Here is a 16,315-nt window from a genome sequence, read left to right as displayed (position 1 = left end):
TGAGTGTGATTGGTTTGATTGGCGGCAGGTCAGGTGTGTAGGGCAACCAAAGCCTGGGAGGCCTTTGATGGAGAGAGGCGGTCTGGTAATTTAACTTTGTTTGATGGTTTTGTGCTTTCACTGTGACAGTCAATTGTTGGCAGCTTGTGAGAGCATTAATCTGTAAGCCATCTTTTTGTAAAGTACAACAATGCACCGAGACACAAAAGGAAATAAAAAGCAGCCTCTTATTGTATTCTGAGCCCTATCAAGTTTGTCGCTAAATGGCATTCATTGTGTTCTGCGCTACAATTCATTGGTGACTACTGGTTCTAGTCACTGTTTGTCATTTTATAGGAGGATTGGAGCTGAAATAATTAGTCAAATTAATTGATTAGCTGGTTAATAAAGTGCCTCTATTTTTCAAGCACCAATGTCAATCATGTGCTGATTATAGCTTTTAAGTTGTGTATAATTGAAAATGTAATAGCTTTGTGTTGTATAATGTTGGTACAGAAAAAAATACATTTAAAAGGTTCTGACATTTCATATCACAAATGAAAACCAAAAGCACATTTTTACATGAAAATGTTTGTACTGCCTAAACAAGATAGCTTGTGTTCGCGTTAATGTTAGAGGTGGATTTTGTCCCCTTTGACAGAGGCAGACTTTCCAGTCTTTGTGCTAAGCAATACTAACCCAAGCTGGCTTTAGCGTCCTATTTACCGTACAGACGAGAGAGTGAAGTTCAATCTTCTCATCTAACGCTCTGCCAGAAGCCAAATCAGCGTATTCAAAAAATGTCAAGGTTGTTACAAAAACAAAGACTCAATTGGTGTCAGTAAAACAGTCTTTACTTATTGGCAGTCAGGACAGGCAAACAAATGCTGCTTGGCACAGAGGCGGGGTTTAAATACACTGGGGAGGCGAGTGAGTGGACACAGGTGGGATCAATCAAGGGCGGGGCAGACAATCACAGTGGTGGGAAAACACACAAAGGCAGGAAGTGAAGTGACCTGAGAGGAGAGGTGAGTAACACTAAATAAAACAGGACATAATGATATCTGATAAAATAAGGAAAACTTAGGACGGGACATAACAAAGGTATTCCCCAATTAATATAATTATTAGTTGCAGCACCCTAGATTATCTAAACACAGGCTTCCCTATTTAGTCGTGTATAAATACTAGTAAGTATAAGCCTGTGTATCATGTGTATGTGTATGTATATATACGTACGTATATATGTATCCCTGACAAATCAAGGCAGCTGATCACATTGTTTAAACACTCTTATGAATCCAACACTGCCATAAAGAAGACCTGCTATAGATTCAGCCTACAAGCCATAGTGCTGTATCTGCATTACCATGTTGCAGACATTGGATGTCAGCAACACACAAAGGTGGATAGAAAGAGGTGTTTTGCTGTTATTGGAAAAGTGGAATGCACTGCTTTTGGGTTGAAGGGACATTGATTTTCTTGACCATATTCAGACAATAGTAACTGGCTACTATCCTGTTCAAATTACCTACTGCTATATATGTTTTTAATATTGTAGAACAACATGTGTTTTGAGAAGTACAGCTTAGTCCCCAGATGCTGCAAATGGTTCTAGTGTGTGTGTGTGTGTGTGTGTGTGTGTGTGTGTGCAGTCATTCTCTCTCTTTTGGCACTGACAGGCAGTTGTAACAGTCATAAAAGCAAATTAGTATGCGGTGCACACATCAGTGGATCCGGATGGTAATCGAATGTTTATTTGCTTGTGTGTGAGTCTGTATAATACCTTCCTCTGTGGAGGTGTGTGTGTGTGTGTGTGTGTGTGTGTGTGTGTGTGTGTGTGTGTGTGTGTGTGTGTGAGCTGATGTCCATATGTCTAGTGGTGCCTGTGGAATTTATCTGCACATGTTACAAACCCTTATTTGGTATTTACAAATCAGCACCTTCTTCAGTGTCTCGTAGCAGGCACTCAAAGTCAATACCACTTCCTGTTTGACTGTTAATTAGCAACATTAACACGGTTCTCATTGAACTAGATCACAGTTAATTGCTGTGCTTTTCCAAGTTAAGCCGTTTTTGCCTCTTTTTTTTTGGTATCATTACTAAAGGTTTTCATGGGTGAAAGCCAAGCTGGCATGCTGAGAATGTGGATCTATAGCGGTTACAATTGCGGTGCGATTATGTTACACAATATGCTAACAACACCCTTCGGAGTTGTGAATCCAGAGAAAGCAATTATCGTTATAGGCCTAAATGTCAAACGCGGCTGAAATGTGTGTGTGTGTGGAGAGAGCGTTCACGTTGGAGAGAGCACTCTGCTTTTTCTTGCTCACAGACAGACAAATCATATTTGACGTTTATTAGCTCCACACACGGGCGAATAACAACAGTGAGATGCATGGATAATAAGCTTAATCACTAGAGCGAAACCCACGTTGACTTTTAAAGCACATTTATCACTTTTTCCTCTTCAGGAAACATCGGAGGTGAAAGTGCTGGTGACTCCGAGCCGATAAAAGTAATCTGGATGCCTTGTTTGTTTCGCTATGAAAATGTATGTTTGTAGGTGTCGGGCATGTACACAACCCTCCGCCAACGGCACATCCCCTGGTCGTCTGTGGTGAGAGATAGAGTATCTCTCATTCTGTGGCGATGGGTAAGAGAGATATGGCAGATTACATGTGTATCCCGGTCCTGATCTGATGTCAGATTGCGGGAGGTCAGACTGGACATGGCAGTGGGCAATGATTATTTTTTGGTTTGTGTGTGGAAGTGTGTGCGTGAAAAGATAAGAAAGAGAGCGAGAGAGAAAGCTTTGGAACTGCAAACATGGGTGACATTATCCAGCACCTTAAACAAATAGCATAACATTTTTGGGAAATCCACGTGTTCACTTTCCTGCCAATTGTTACATAATAAGATCAAAACCAGTCTTAGCATAGCATAAATAATAATAAATGTCCTCAAAAGTTTGTGATAGTAATAATACCGCTGCAATTCCTGGTATTACACCCTAGATGCTACATAATGTGATATACCATTATGACTTAAGGTTGAAGGCGTACAAGCATTGACCCAGGCACATCTGTTTATTATTTCACATCAATACCCACTCTTCTACATTCTGTTGACTATATCTCACAAATCAATTCAATGTTTTTAAGTAAACTTGTCTCGCCCAGTTGATGTGATTCGTCTTTCTAGTTGATTATGTGGCCACTTTTGTCGACCTTAATTGATTGAGTGAGTTAGTTTGTCTATGCAGGTTCACCAGAAATTGGACTTGTTGCAGGCACATCCATCAGTAGAGATGTCCATTAGGGGTGGCTGTGAAAAGACGCATTTCATTAAAGAGCCGTTGAGTGCGGCGGCTCCTGAAACCAAAGCATAAACCTTTACATTGGAGAAAGGTCAGGTAAAGGGATGTGTACTCATCCAACCAGAAGAGGAGGTTGGATAGAATATAGAAACAGTTGTTGGTTCTCCTGAGAGAAACGCAGCGCTTCAAATTAATTAGCCGTTACCTTTTATGCAGCCTCCATCTCTTGCCTCACCTCCTCCCTTCATCTGCTCTTTCTTACCCTTGTCCCTCTCCACTGTATTGTCAGAGCGGTGTCACAATGCAGCGGAGCGAAGAGCCTCACTTCCTTTCTCAGCATGTGGGTGTGTTTTTCAATGAGCTCCAGCAAACACAGGAAATGTACATAATACAATCGGGGAAATGCAAACAAAGACAAGTTCCACATTTCCATGAGAAAACCTGATGGTGACTTACCGATGGCAACAAGAAGAGCTCCTTTGTGCTATTGAAAAAAAAGTCCCAAAAAAAATAAAACGGTGTCTGAGATTACTAAACAAGAATAGGACCAAGAATGTGGAATACAATCCATACAGTATATATAGTGCAGGAAACAAGCATCCACTTTGCTTTTCTAGCACATGACAATTTTTTTATAGTACGTCGACCTTTGGAGATTTGGGCAGATGGCGAAATTTACATTATGCGACACAGATGGGGGCAATCATGAATTGGCATGCAGAGTCTAGGGTCTTTGAAGCCATACTTAGTCTGAACCAAAGTGGTTGATCACCATCCCTAAATCCTCGCCGCTAACATGGCTTTAAAAAAAAGTTAAATGTGAGTTGTTGGTAGAAAGTTTCCTTTCAGACCACATTGAGTTCATATATCAGCCTACAGTCAATGGGGCATTATAGCGGTATTAATCAAGAGTATGCATATTAAACTCCTGTTTGCCTTTTACCGTTTACCTCTTGGCCAGCAGCACTATTATGTTTTTATACGAGGAAATAATTGGAAACTTTGTGGGTGAATGCTGGTTTCCTCTGGCAGAGCTTATTCCCACCATGTTGAATCTTTTTGACATCAATCCCAGCTGCATCAAGTAGTGCTAATTAGCAATAACTGTTATTAATTAATTAATAAGCAATAAAGGCATCAGCGCTTTCCATAACTTCGGCCTCTTGCTCTCTCTCTCTCTTTCTCCATATACCTCTCTTACCACTTCTCCTTTCTCTTTCTCTCTGCCACTTCAGTGCTCGCTCCATCCCTGGGAGATTTATTGTGCTCCCCTTGCCTTGCACACTCCGAGAAAATTGATAAAACGGCAGCGTTTACCAAGACGACAACTGTGTAACGCGCCTCGCTGCTTTGTCTTATAGTATAGAGTATTTAATTTGCGGAGATATTTTAGTTGACAAACAACACTAGTGCAAGCTGTTGTGTATTTCATTGTATAACCCTCTTTGATATCGTCCCACTGGAGATCTCTATTTGCAGTGTAATGAACAATGACTGCTTTGCGATTGGAGTCATCTCCGTCTCAGATGCGTTTCAGCTCTTGAAGTCTGAAAAGTCACAGCCTCAATTGAATTAAGGAAAACGAAGCTACACTTGCATTGTTTGTCTTCCCCTGCGGTTGTGGATGAGAAATATTCCTCTTTATGTCTCTGTGGCACGAATGTGATTCTTCTAATCCTTACTGCAATATCTCTGTGGCTCGTAATCTGCGGCAAGAAAAACAATCGTCTTGCCCGAAGGCACGACGAATGTCCTGCTGCTGTGAGCAAAAATGTTCAAGCTGATCCATTTTTCAAGATAAAGTCTCTTTGCGTCATTAAGTGCTGCCAAGTTTGCTTCAGAGTAGCACAATTCCAAATGAAAGGGAAATGTTGCCCTGTTCTGCGTCCACTTTGCACCCCAAGTTAAAGCAGAGTATCATCACAATAATAAATTCCAAGCAGCAGTCCCTATGTAGGCGCTCCTCCGTTTTCATGGTTGAGAAATTCAACACCCAGATAGTGAAAGCTGACTCTTGGCCTTGCTGAATTCCTGCTAGATTGCAGCGTGTTGACCACTTGGGTGGAATCACTTACCCTTTTGTTCAGAATAAACACACCACTCAGTTGCGTCCATCCTTCACCTCCTATTCCTCACTTCCTGCCGCCACATTTCACAGCGAAGTGAGGCACCAAATGAAGACAGCGACCTCGTGAATGTGTGCGCCCGGAATGTCATATTACACAAAGCATGCGCACAAACAAAAAGCATGCATATCAACATCTCACACTTGTACGGACACATGCTCACTCACATTCACACATACTTTCTCACTCTCAGCTGCTATCCTGACACATAGTGATCCAGACTGTCTGGCACCTTATATCGCTCTCTGTCTCAGTCATTGCCTTTCCTTCAGCATTACACCTTCTTTACTTCCTTCCTTGGGGCGGGGACTGTGGCTCAGTGGTAGAGTAGGGTCATCCTTCAATCCGCTAGTTCATGTTGATGTGTCCTTGGGAAAGACACTTAACCCCAAGTTGCACCTGAGCTGAAGTGAATGTTGTATAATTGTAAGAAAGTCCTGATGGGCAGGTGACACCTCGCATGGCAAGCCACCTTCCTTCAGTGTGCGAATGGTTGAATGGTGACATGCAGTGGCTGTAAGAATAGAAAAGCACTGTACAAGTACAGTCCATGTATCATTTATTGTTTATGCCTAATATACAGCAGTGCATAGCATCACATAGGTTTTCTTCTTTCTACTGGATGCCGTCACGTCTGAAGAGAAAGGTAACCCTCTTCTAAGAAAAGGAGGCCAGTGTATCACGATGCGTGATGAGTGACTAATTGGTTTTATACTTCTGTTCCATTTCTGCCGCAACCTTCAAACGGAAAGGCAAAGCTAAATGGGATACAAACAAACAGAGCAAAAGGAGTTATTGTATCTCTGGAGACTTCCTAGTTATATAAAGGAAGAGTCAATATAAACAAAAACCTTGAACCAAAACATCAGACATAATCATGTTCTGGGATTTTCAAACTGTTTGTATTACACTTTCTTGCACTGAACAACTTTGCACAGGGGTGGCCCAAGTGGAGATAATTGATGCCTCTGAGTCAAGGCACAGATGTTATATTACCCCATTTACACTCACTTCATGGGTGTTGGGCAGATTGGTTAGCTACCTGATATTTAAAAAAAAAAAGAAGCTAAATGGAATTGCAGCCAGGAAGCATTCGAGACAAATAGAAATGAGATTGTTCAGTTGCATTCCAGCCAGATGTTGAAAAGATGTAAACTCATCCATCCCGCTTCAGGTCAAGTAATCTTAAAAGTGAAATACATCAGTAAACAGCCTGTAAAAAAGCCTCAGTGGTATTCACACTAAAATCAGTCATCTTTCTCTTTGTTACATTAAAGCAACTGTGAAAAGCATTGCTAGTGTTTGCATGAAGTGGAAGTTGAGTGTTGATCTGATCCCTGATCAGTAAAACCTTTGAATTAGACATCTTGCTCATTTTACATATTCTTATCACGCTAAAATAGGGCTGAACCAGATTAGCATTCAATGGCGAGACAGACGCATATATGTGTAAATACAGTGTAATAAATCAGGTGTGGATATCATCTGGATACAAGACACTTGAAAGGTTAAGTGTAAAAGCCTTCTTTTAGCAACATTTGAAGTAACTAGGCCTAATCTCTTTTTTCTGCCCGGTATGGAGTGTTGATGGTGGAAGGACATATAACTGTCTCTCACTAGATGTTTTGACAGTGCCTCAGTTCATTTGGGAACACAGCATGGCAACAGTGTGTATATATGCATGTGTCATGATGAAGTAATATGTCATGTGTTTATGTTATATGCCAACATGTTATAAACTTCAGATACTAAATCCCTCACCACCTCACCTGAGATTAAGACTGAATCCAGCTCTGCCACACCATCTGTTGGGAGTGCCGCTGAGCCACGGATAACCTGACACTTCTCAATCACATACCAATCACTTAAATGTTGATAACAAAAATAAGCACTGCACAATACAGAAAAAAAGGCTAATTATGTGGATAGCCAGCGGCTTGCAGCGGACAATTTTGCTCCTGGTCCCCCCCCCCTCCCTTCAACTCGCCCCCATCCTCTCAAACAGAGAGCTGTTTCACACAGGCAGTGATGAAAAGGAGTGATAATAAGGCAAGGAGGAGTACAAAACAAATGAAGGGAGCAAGAGGTTTATTTAAATTGGACCACCTTGTGCTTTGTTGGAAATATAAAGAGGTTTGCATAATGCTATTCCTAGGCGGTCTCATTGTAGAGTGTCTGCTCTACACATCATTAGTGGAATGAAGTCCTTGCAGATTAGTTTGTGTGTTTGTGTGTGTTGATGCATAGCAGCATTTATCCACCTGCTTGGCAAAGGATAGTAGGCAAAGGAGAATTCCCCAGCACTTCCTCATAAACCTGGTACTTCCACCCAATGCAACATCAGTGATTAACTGTTTCTCAAGTTGTTTAAACTTTCCTAACCCTAAAAAATCGCAGTACCCAGATCAGTGTGTCTCCTCCTACGAGGCTCCTGTGGGATTCTAAAAAATGTGCAGTTGTGCAAATGTGCAAATCCACAGTTGCCGGCAACTTCAGGCTCTTCAGATGATTAACCATGTCATTTTCCTCCCACAACTCCCCAAACCTGAGCAGTTGAAGCAAAGGGATAATTACGAGACATGGCCGATCCCAGGGAAGTAGGATGAAGCGCACAGAGATTTACTTGCCAATTGGAGCCTTTGTTTGGCCCCGTTCGAGGCACAAGAGTGCTGCTTCCTGTTTCTGTGAGAGGCGCTTTAATCTAATTAAAAGCTGATTAATGGCACGCTGACGAGCATCGTTGGAGCTCCAGCACAAGCTTAGTGAGGGGGAAAAATGCCCCTCCCCAGAATTTGCCACTGTCCCGTTACTGGTAAACAGTAGATGAAATATTGGTCGTAAACAGTCTAGACTGTTGTTAACAGGAGGAACTAAATGCACCCCAAGGACGGCTGTCCTTGGGGTGCATTTGGGCACCTGTTTACAACAGTCGAAGGAGAGGGTCAGATGGAGCAGAGAAGAGTTTAGTAATGGCAGGCGTCCAATCAAACTGTCTCTCCACTGAGATTTGACTCTCACCATAAAATCAGTCAGTTACATCAGGCGAGCATGATGCATTGGATTATATTTTAGGGTTCCAACCGACATTTCTATCATATGCAACATCAAATTTGTGCGCTTGTGAGCCGAAGAGCGGAAAGGCCGAGGTGTTAACAACATTCCTGTGACTAATACAACAGCCATGAAAGAGAGGAGCATAAGGGGAAAGGGAAGGGGAAGCACAAATGGTCTAAGGAGAAATATTTAAGCTTCTATTTATGTAATCGAGCGAGAATGGTGAGTGGGAAGAGGGCGACGTGAAAGGATTTTTCAGCGTCCACAGCCAATCTGTCTGATCTATAATCACAAGTATTTGGGGTTTTAAGTTTGATTTTGACGATGGGTTCATTTAAGCCGTCGGGGGCAACTCATCTCATCCTCACTGCCTTTCATTCGACTCTTATAAGCACACACACTCACACGTCCAAATCCTAATTCACACAGCTGCCCACAAACACAGTCACACACACACATACTCATTAACGCACACAAATACGCTCTCGCATACACACATGCACACATTAAGTGCCCTGTGCCCTTTACCGAGAGGGTCTTATTATGTAGCTATTAGAGGTGCTGTTGTTTGTCACATCGTTGCACAGAGATAATATAACCTGAGAAAATTGACCACAGCATCCGCTGTGTGTGTGTGTGTTTGTATGTGTGTGTGTGTGTGTGTGTGTGTGTGTATGGGGAGAAAAGCATTGACTGTCATCCTCCAAGGCAAGAGTTAATCCAGAGTATCCATCACACTTTAGCATGCCATTTCACGGGGGGTGGGCGGGGGCTGGCGAGGCTGGAGGGAGCGTTAAATGAGAGATGGGTGCTGACACCGACCCAGACACAGGAAATCCTTCCACCGTCAAACACCATCACAGCTGGCATCACGCATTCGATGCAGACTCTAGTCGGAGAAAGAGGTTGCATTTGTTTAGGGGCTATCGCTCTGGCTGTGGTGCACCAGGATGTTTAAATAGTCTGAATGGAAGGTGAAATATAGTCCAAACTAAAACCTGTCTTCGATTGTATTGGGGCGCATTGCTTGTACAGCAACACATCAGCAACTCCCCACCTCCTCCTCAATTTGACACACAAAGGCTTAAATGGTTTACTATCATTGTTGAATTACAGTAACTATTGCTTCTAAAAATATAAAATATTCACCGTTTCCTGGAGCGAACAAAATGACCCGAGTAAAAACAACCAGAACAACTACAAGGTCCTGCACACCCACACAGGTCAAATGAATGGAGCGATGACTACTATTAACCGTGTGTTCTACCCCAGCAGGTACAGCAACAACAAAGTCAGAGCAATGGCTATCGTTTTGCCCTTACCCACACACTCCTGAAGAGAGGTCTAATTAGGCAAGATAAGTGACACCTGTGTGGGCGTATGTACAGCTGGCTACACAGGTAGACAGAACCACAAATGAACTCCGGTGAAAGCTTTTAGACCAGTTAAAACACAGGGAGACAAAAGAAAAAGCAGAACAACTAAACCAAGAGGACCTCCAAATACAATGAGATATAAAGAAACACAAGAAAGGCCCACTGGTGCACAAATCGACAGGTTTTGTTCACATTTACAGGAGATGAATGTATCTCGTGCACACTGCTTTAACATACAATTCCTGCACCATTTTCTCGTGGTAATAAAAATGTTCCTTGCTTGGATTATTTATTGGCACCAAAATATTGAATACTGTTATCACAAGCTCTAAACCAAAAATTCAAGAACGGACCTCGGTGCAAATCTAGTGTGTGTATGTGCACTGCTGTCCGTCATCCAGACTCTAGGCCCTCCATCAGCCCACATGCCCCTCCTTTCCCCCTTCCCCCTTCCCCCTTCCCCCTTTCCCCTTACCCTTTACCCTACATCTGCCTTAGTCTAAAGCTATACTTGCCGTGATGAAGCCAGCGAGATCACTGATAAAAGCTTGATTTACATGTCTAGGGATTATACAAAGAAGGCCGATTCATGGCTTTAGAAACAAGAGATCTTACATTTTACATTTGAGTAAATATTTTGCATCCAAATCAAATTGTTTACTGGTTATTCAACCTCTGTTTCTTCATAATGCATTTAATACTTGACTTGTTTCTTTACAGGGCTTGTACAAAGGCAATAAAGTAGTCCATGAATGTATAACAATCCCTCCTTGTGGAGGTTGGTTTATGGCTTATTGTTGGTTACACCTATAGTCTATGGGTATATCTATAGGTTACACTTGTTGTCTTTTGAAATTATTTTCAGTTAATTTAGTTTGTACGCCCTCTGGCTTTTTGGAGAATAATGCAGCTCACAGCGCACAGAGTATAAACGCCTCCGTTCATGCTAGGAACTCGTCTGCGGAGGCTCCAAAGCTTCAGGCCTCTATCTTTAGTCCTCATTCCAGTCACTGCCGTATCTCTATTAACCCCCTCACACACGCAAGCAGTCCACCGGATTATCTAGGCTTATTCCCGAAGGCTGGACTGCCAACCTCCAAACCCACATCCCAAACTGTCAAGTACATAATTTTGCTCGTGGTGCAGTGCATCCGTTTTTTTTCTGGAGATGGCGTTTTTTCTTCTTCTTTCTTTTCCCTCTTATTACTGTCTTGTAGGCCTGACCCGGTCAATGCATCTCTGTGGACTATTTACCAGACAGCTGTCCTATCCACCATGCAAAATTCATAGCTCGAATCCTCTCAGTCACTATTTCCTCCTTTACTCAATCCATCCTCCCCCCTTCACTCCTGTTTAACCTTTTCCTTTCCTCTCCCTTCCTCCCCTTGTTCTCCTCCTCTCCCTCCTCTCCTCCCATCCTGCTCCGTTGATGCTCACTTTCTTTGTGCAGTCCCTGTCAGATGTAGGCAGCATGTTAGGAATAAACTGTCATCGGAATTTTTGTAGCACAACACCGGCTGGACAACATAAGCTTGTTTTTCAGGCTCAGGTGAACAACTAAAACTGGCAACCAGGAAAATAGGAAACGTTGTCCGCTCCCCACAGCTTTTCTCTATGGGCCTCTCTCTCTCTCTCTCTCTCTGTCTTTATCTTCATCTCTCTCTCTACATACTTTTTTATATCTCTTTCTCTTCGGCAGGCTGTGGCTGTTTCCTGAGTTTCTAGTTGCGTTTGTGTCTGAGTGAGGACGTGACTTGGGTAAAGAGAGCAGACACTCAAGGTGATGCTGAAACACTACACTCTTACTAAATGCACACAGTCATGCACACTGATGCGCTCAAAAGCAGATGCATACGCCTCTCCACTCCGAAGCACTTGAGTGTCGGAGGCTGCTGTTGCTACTAAACGTAAACTTACACGGAGCATAAGCAGAGCTCGGACAGTAATTGCAGCCCTCAGGCCAGCATTTTGCCCAGTTTGTTTGGAATCTCGAGAATCGTTGGTACGGTTGAGAAAGGTCTCAATTCAAAGCTACTTTGGTTGCCAGTCTTAAACTCATTACCTCTGAATGAGGGGCATCACCTGAATAAGCAGGTGGCTTTGCTCTGTAATGGACAAATCGAAAAACAGTTTGTTCCTTTTTCTTGTTTTGCTGTTTCTTGTCCAACTTTCTCACATGAACGTCAAACGGACAGATTGTTAGTGGCGATGGAGATGGGGACTACCCCAGGACTACAATTGTGCGCTCTCTCATTTCTACATATTGTCCGCATCACGAGGTAGAGGCAGTTGTTAGTCCCTTTTGTTTTAATGGTGGAGATATGGGAGGTTATGAGAGGCAAGCTGAGAGAAAAGCAGAGAAAGAAACTAAGAAATAAAATGGATGTTCCCAGCACGGAGCCAGGTTCCCCTGTCTCTGTACGTGATCTGCAGACAGCTTCATAACATAGTCCAAACATGTATCTGCATTGTGTGTAATATGCAGGGTGCACGGCAGTCGTTCAGCTTCAGCCTCATGGCCGAGTGTGTAAACTGTACATCAGTATAAGATGCATTCACAAAATGTGTGATGAAAAGTAAGATTAGATAGAAAAATGTGTCTTGGGCCGCTCCATCACACAGTACACTTGCCAGCATCACAATCCACATGCACGCATAGAATGAAGATCATACATACACTCCTTACTCAACAATAATTACAATGAATAAAACCGTGATCAACACATATAATAAAGTATGAAGTCACAATATAGCAGTCCCCAATCAAATCATATCATATAATACTACTTGTTGCTCTATATTTATATTATACAAATATTTAGATGGAGGATGGAATGAACCGGTTTAGCCTGCAGATTGGCGTTCTGAAGACAACGCCAGGGATTCTGGTTTCAGAATATGTGTTCGGTCTCCTTGAGCACAGATTTTTCATATCGGGGCTGAAGATAAGGATATTCTCTTCCCCCATGATCTCCATGGCCGTCTGAATAAGATATGCAAGCTTAGACTTTAACTGTACTCACAGGTTATCCGACCATACTTTTATGCCATATTGTAGCGATGGGAAAGATTACCATTGTTATGACTTGCGAGGGTTCACCTTATTTGAATGTCTTCCTCATACTGTTGGTTTAAATCATTTTCACGATAGCAATGCCAGATCGCCAAAGCTGAGCATTATCCGTTCTGGGTTTACACCAAACGCAGATAGACCGCTGAATGGGTTTATTATTGTGCTTAAGGTGGTTTCAGACTGAAATCAGCCCTGCGTTATCACAATGCAGGGGGCTGCACCAGGAAGCACAGTTTTCATGACAGATCCAAGAACTTTACAGCAGAGGTCCAAACACGACACAGCAATCAAAGTACTCTGACACAGGATGTCATCACGGCAGCAATGACTTCATCTTTCATTGAGTGAATAGCGAGGTAAAGGCAGAAATACAGCGTAAACGTCACGTAGTACCTCATCAACAAATAACTGGCTCACCAAACACTATTTCTGGTTATAAACAACAAAGGGCATTTGAACACTGAATTACATTTAGTTAACTAATACGACTTGGAAAAGTTTTACAGTTGTAATTAAGACGTGTGTGTTGGAGACAAATAACATAACATATTTCAGTCAAACCGGCAAACAATGTGAACATGACATGTAAATGATAATGACTGAACACAGAGTTTAAAAAAAAGAAAATACCTACAGGATACACAATTATCCTATCAAGTTGTCATGTTGAGTATCATAAGCTATACTTGTATAACTTGCACTCCACCGTTTCACAGACTCCAAAATTGGTGCTCTGCTGTTTTTCCACGGCTGTCACTCATATCATTATTTAGATTGGGGTGCACATGACTGGCCCAACGAATTGGTAAATGCAACTCGGAAAATGGATTTAACGCTGTCATTTATTTTTTTCCAACTGAAAGCACCTGGATCCATGACATGCACAGCTTTTACCAAACATCGAGGTAGCAACTGAAAAAAAGTGACTTATCTTGTCAATATGTTTTTCATCCGAGGGGAAATAATATTTTCACCTGACAGAGATTCTAATATAAACCAACACCGTCACCTCAGGCACTGAAACCCTATTACATTAGCAGGAGGGACATTGGAAACAAACAACCAGAGCATTACCACCGTTGATCCTCGGAGAAGCCTGGATAGCTGCGAGGCCCATTCTAATGCAACTATGGCTCAAGAGTGAGAAACCCCTTGGCTCTTTTTCCCAGCTAAAGTGCAGGGGCTGGAGCGGGAGGGATGGAGCTACACTACAATGCACTCTGTAAAAGGAGTGCTAGGACGCTTTAGACAATTTGGTGTCAGTTCGTCAGCGTGTTCTTATTACCGGTGTTGATGTGTCCTCTGTGGAATAAAAGCCCACAGCAGGACTCTGCTTGCCCATCAGTACAGGCAAGAGGAAATACTCCCCTGTCAGCTTGCTGAAAAGGGTCCTATTGTGCCAAATGGTAGGAAACAAGCTTTCATGGACCAGACTTTTGGTACTGCTGGAGCAGGACCCCATGTTGTGAAATGGAAAAGATGGAGGGAGGGAGGGACAGGGGGCACCGGTATTGCATATTCACCTTTTGCCTTCGGTGATATCTCCTTTCTCCCAACTTCCTTTCCCCGCTCTGAAAACAGCCCATCACACCAGGACATATTTGTGCCCCAAAGCTGGTGGGTAGCGGTCCAAGAGATGGGCCAGTTGCCACCTTCTGCCTCTCTTTGTCAACATCCGACAAACCAAGGCCAAACCACCATGTGGGTATGCTAATGCATGGTGCCCCGTGGCTGCCCATAGAGATGCCAATCTTCAGCAGGGGCCAACTGGGTGTGAGGAAGAAAATGAAGCTTTGACTCCTGGATCCTGTCAGTCTGAAAGGGTGAACAGCCTTTGCAGCCTGGCGGTGCACTTTGTTTTGGCTTCACTAGAATCCAAGGCTATCAGGAGGGCTGTGGAGAGAAAGAGAATTCACAGCCTCAATCACATGTTCTCCCTCAGGCTTAGGATGAGGACAACCAGGCATGGGTCAAATGAGGTCAAATTGTATTTTGCAAAAGAGTGTTTGTTTCAATGTAACCTGTGTGGAGTAACACTGGTTGAAAAATTACACTAGAACGAGTAGCGTAAAAAGAAATGTGAAAGTGAATTAGGTCTTTTCTGTGATTTGTACCCAGCATTAACATGGATCTGGTATCTGGGCCCGATTACATTCACACCTGACATCAAGATGCATTTCCAGAATAACAATGGAAGGACAACACTCATTTAGTAATACTTATAGATACATGCAGTTTATAATCAACAGTAAACGTTAATTTACCCAAGGATACTACCATCCATTCTTAAGTAGTATGTCACAACCTAAACTGATTTATTTGAAATATAATATGCTCCTTAAATCAGCGTAACAAAAAAAATATTTATATATACTGTATATATATTCACAAACCTTATATGACTCAGGGCAGAAGTGTTCTCATGCCCCTGCACATCCTGCCAATTTACATTTTTTGTTTATGTGGCTCCACCGCTCACTTTTTGGTTTTTAATGAACCGTAGAAAGTCCATATTTATACCGGTGGCTTAATACTTTTAATGATGTGCTGATTTAGCCATCTTCCCTCTGTGGCCGTGCCCCAGGAGACTCTTCATTAGCACTATAGCACTCTCCCATGTGCCTGCGTGTACTTTTATAAAAACACTCTTACGTCCACACAGGTCGTGAGAGGGTGAATGAGCAGTTTCAGATGTGGAATGTGACCGGAGAGTCGACAACTTGAGGATTTCCCAGTGGCATGGCCTGATTTGTTTATGCATGTGTTCCATAGGGGAGAATGTCAGCATAATGCTCCACAGTATTTATCCTCTCTTTTTCTCAGCTTGTATTCCACTTCTCCGTCGCTGCCTGGAGTGACTGAACAATGAGAGTAACGGCAGAACGCTCCTACAGTACTGGACATCACCAGCATTTCAATTAACCACAAAGTCAGAGGCTGTGGGTTATTACAATCTTCCTGCGTAGAATAACTACGTGAGAGCAAAAACCTGTGACAGAAAGAAGATTATGGATGACGGATAGGAGGGATTTATTTATTTTCTGCTGTTTATCTTTTTTTTCTCTCCATCTGCCACTCTCTTTATCTTCCTCCAGTGCTGTAAAACTCCCCTATGAGTTGTAGAAAGTGATACGCCATCAAAGTCCCTCTGATTCGATGAAAAATTATGTGTGCTGGAAACGGAGCAGTAAATAAATGGTGCTAGTCCAAGAAGAGGACACGATGGAGGCAGACTGGATCGATGAACATCACTCTTTGACATGCCGAAGCAAGGGCTTGGTGTGTTTGTGGATTTGTGTGTGCACACGGACGTGTTTGCAGAAGTATGTATCCAACTGTGCTGCCAACTATCCGAGAGGAAGGCAGAAGGCTGAGAGACCAGAGTCAG

The 16,315-nt window shown here is 42.7% G+C and overlaps 1 protein-coding gene across 2 annotated transcripts in view; it reads left to right on the top strand.

The window, feature by feature from the left end:
- arvcfb (ARVCF delta catenin family member b) overlaps positions 1-16,315 on the top strand; it is a 99,887-nt gene that overhangs the window by 65,804 nt on the left and 17,768 nt on the right. The window lies entirely within an intron of this gene.

Source organism: Cyclopterus lumpus, chromosome 9 (assembly GCF_009769545.1).
Source record: "Cyclopterus lumpus isolate fCycLum1 chromosome 9, fCycLum1.pri, whole genome shotgun sequence".
NCBI lineage: Eukaryota > Metazoa > Chordata > Actinopteri > Perciformes > Cyclopteridae > Cyclopterus > Cyclopterus lumpus.
This window is presented reverse-complemented; position numbering and strand designations above follow the sequence as displayed.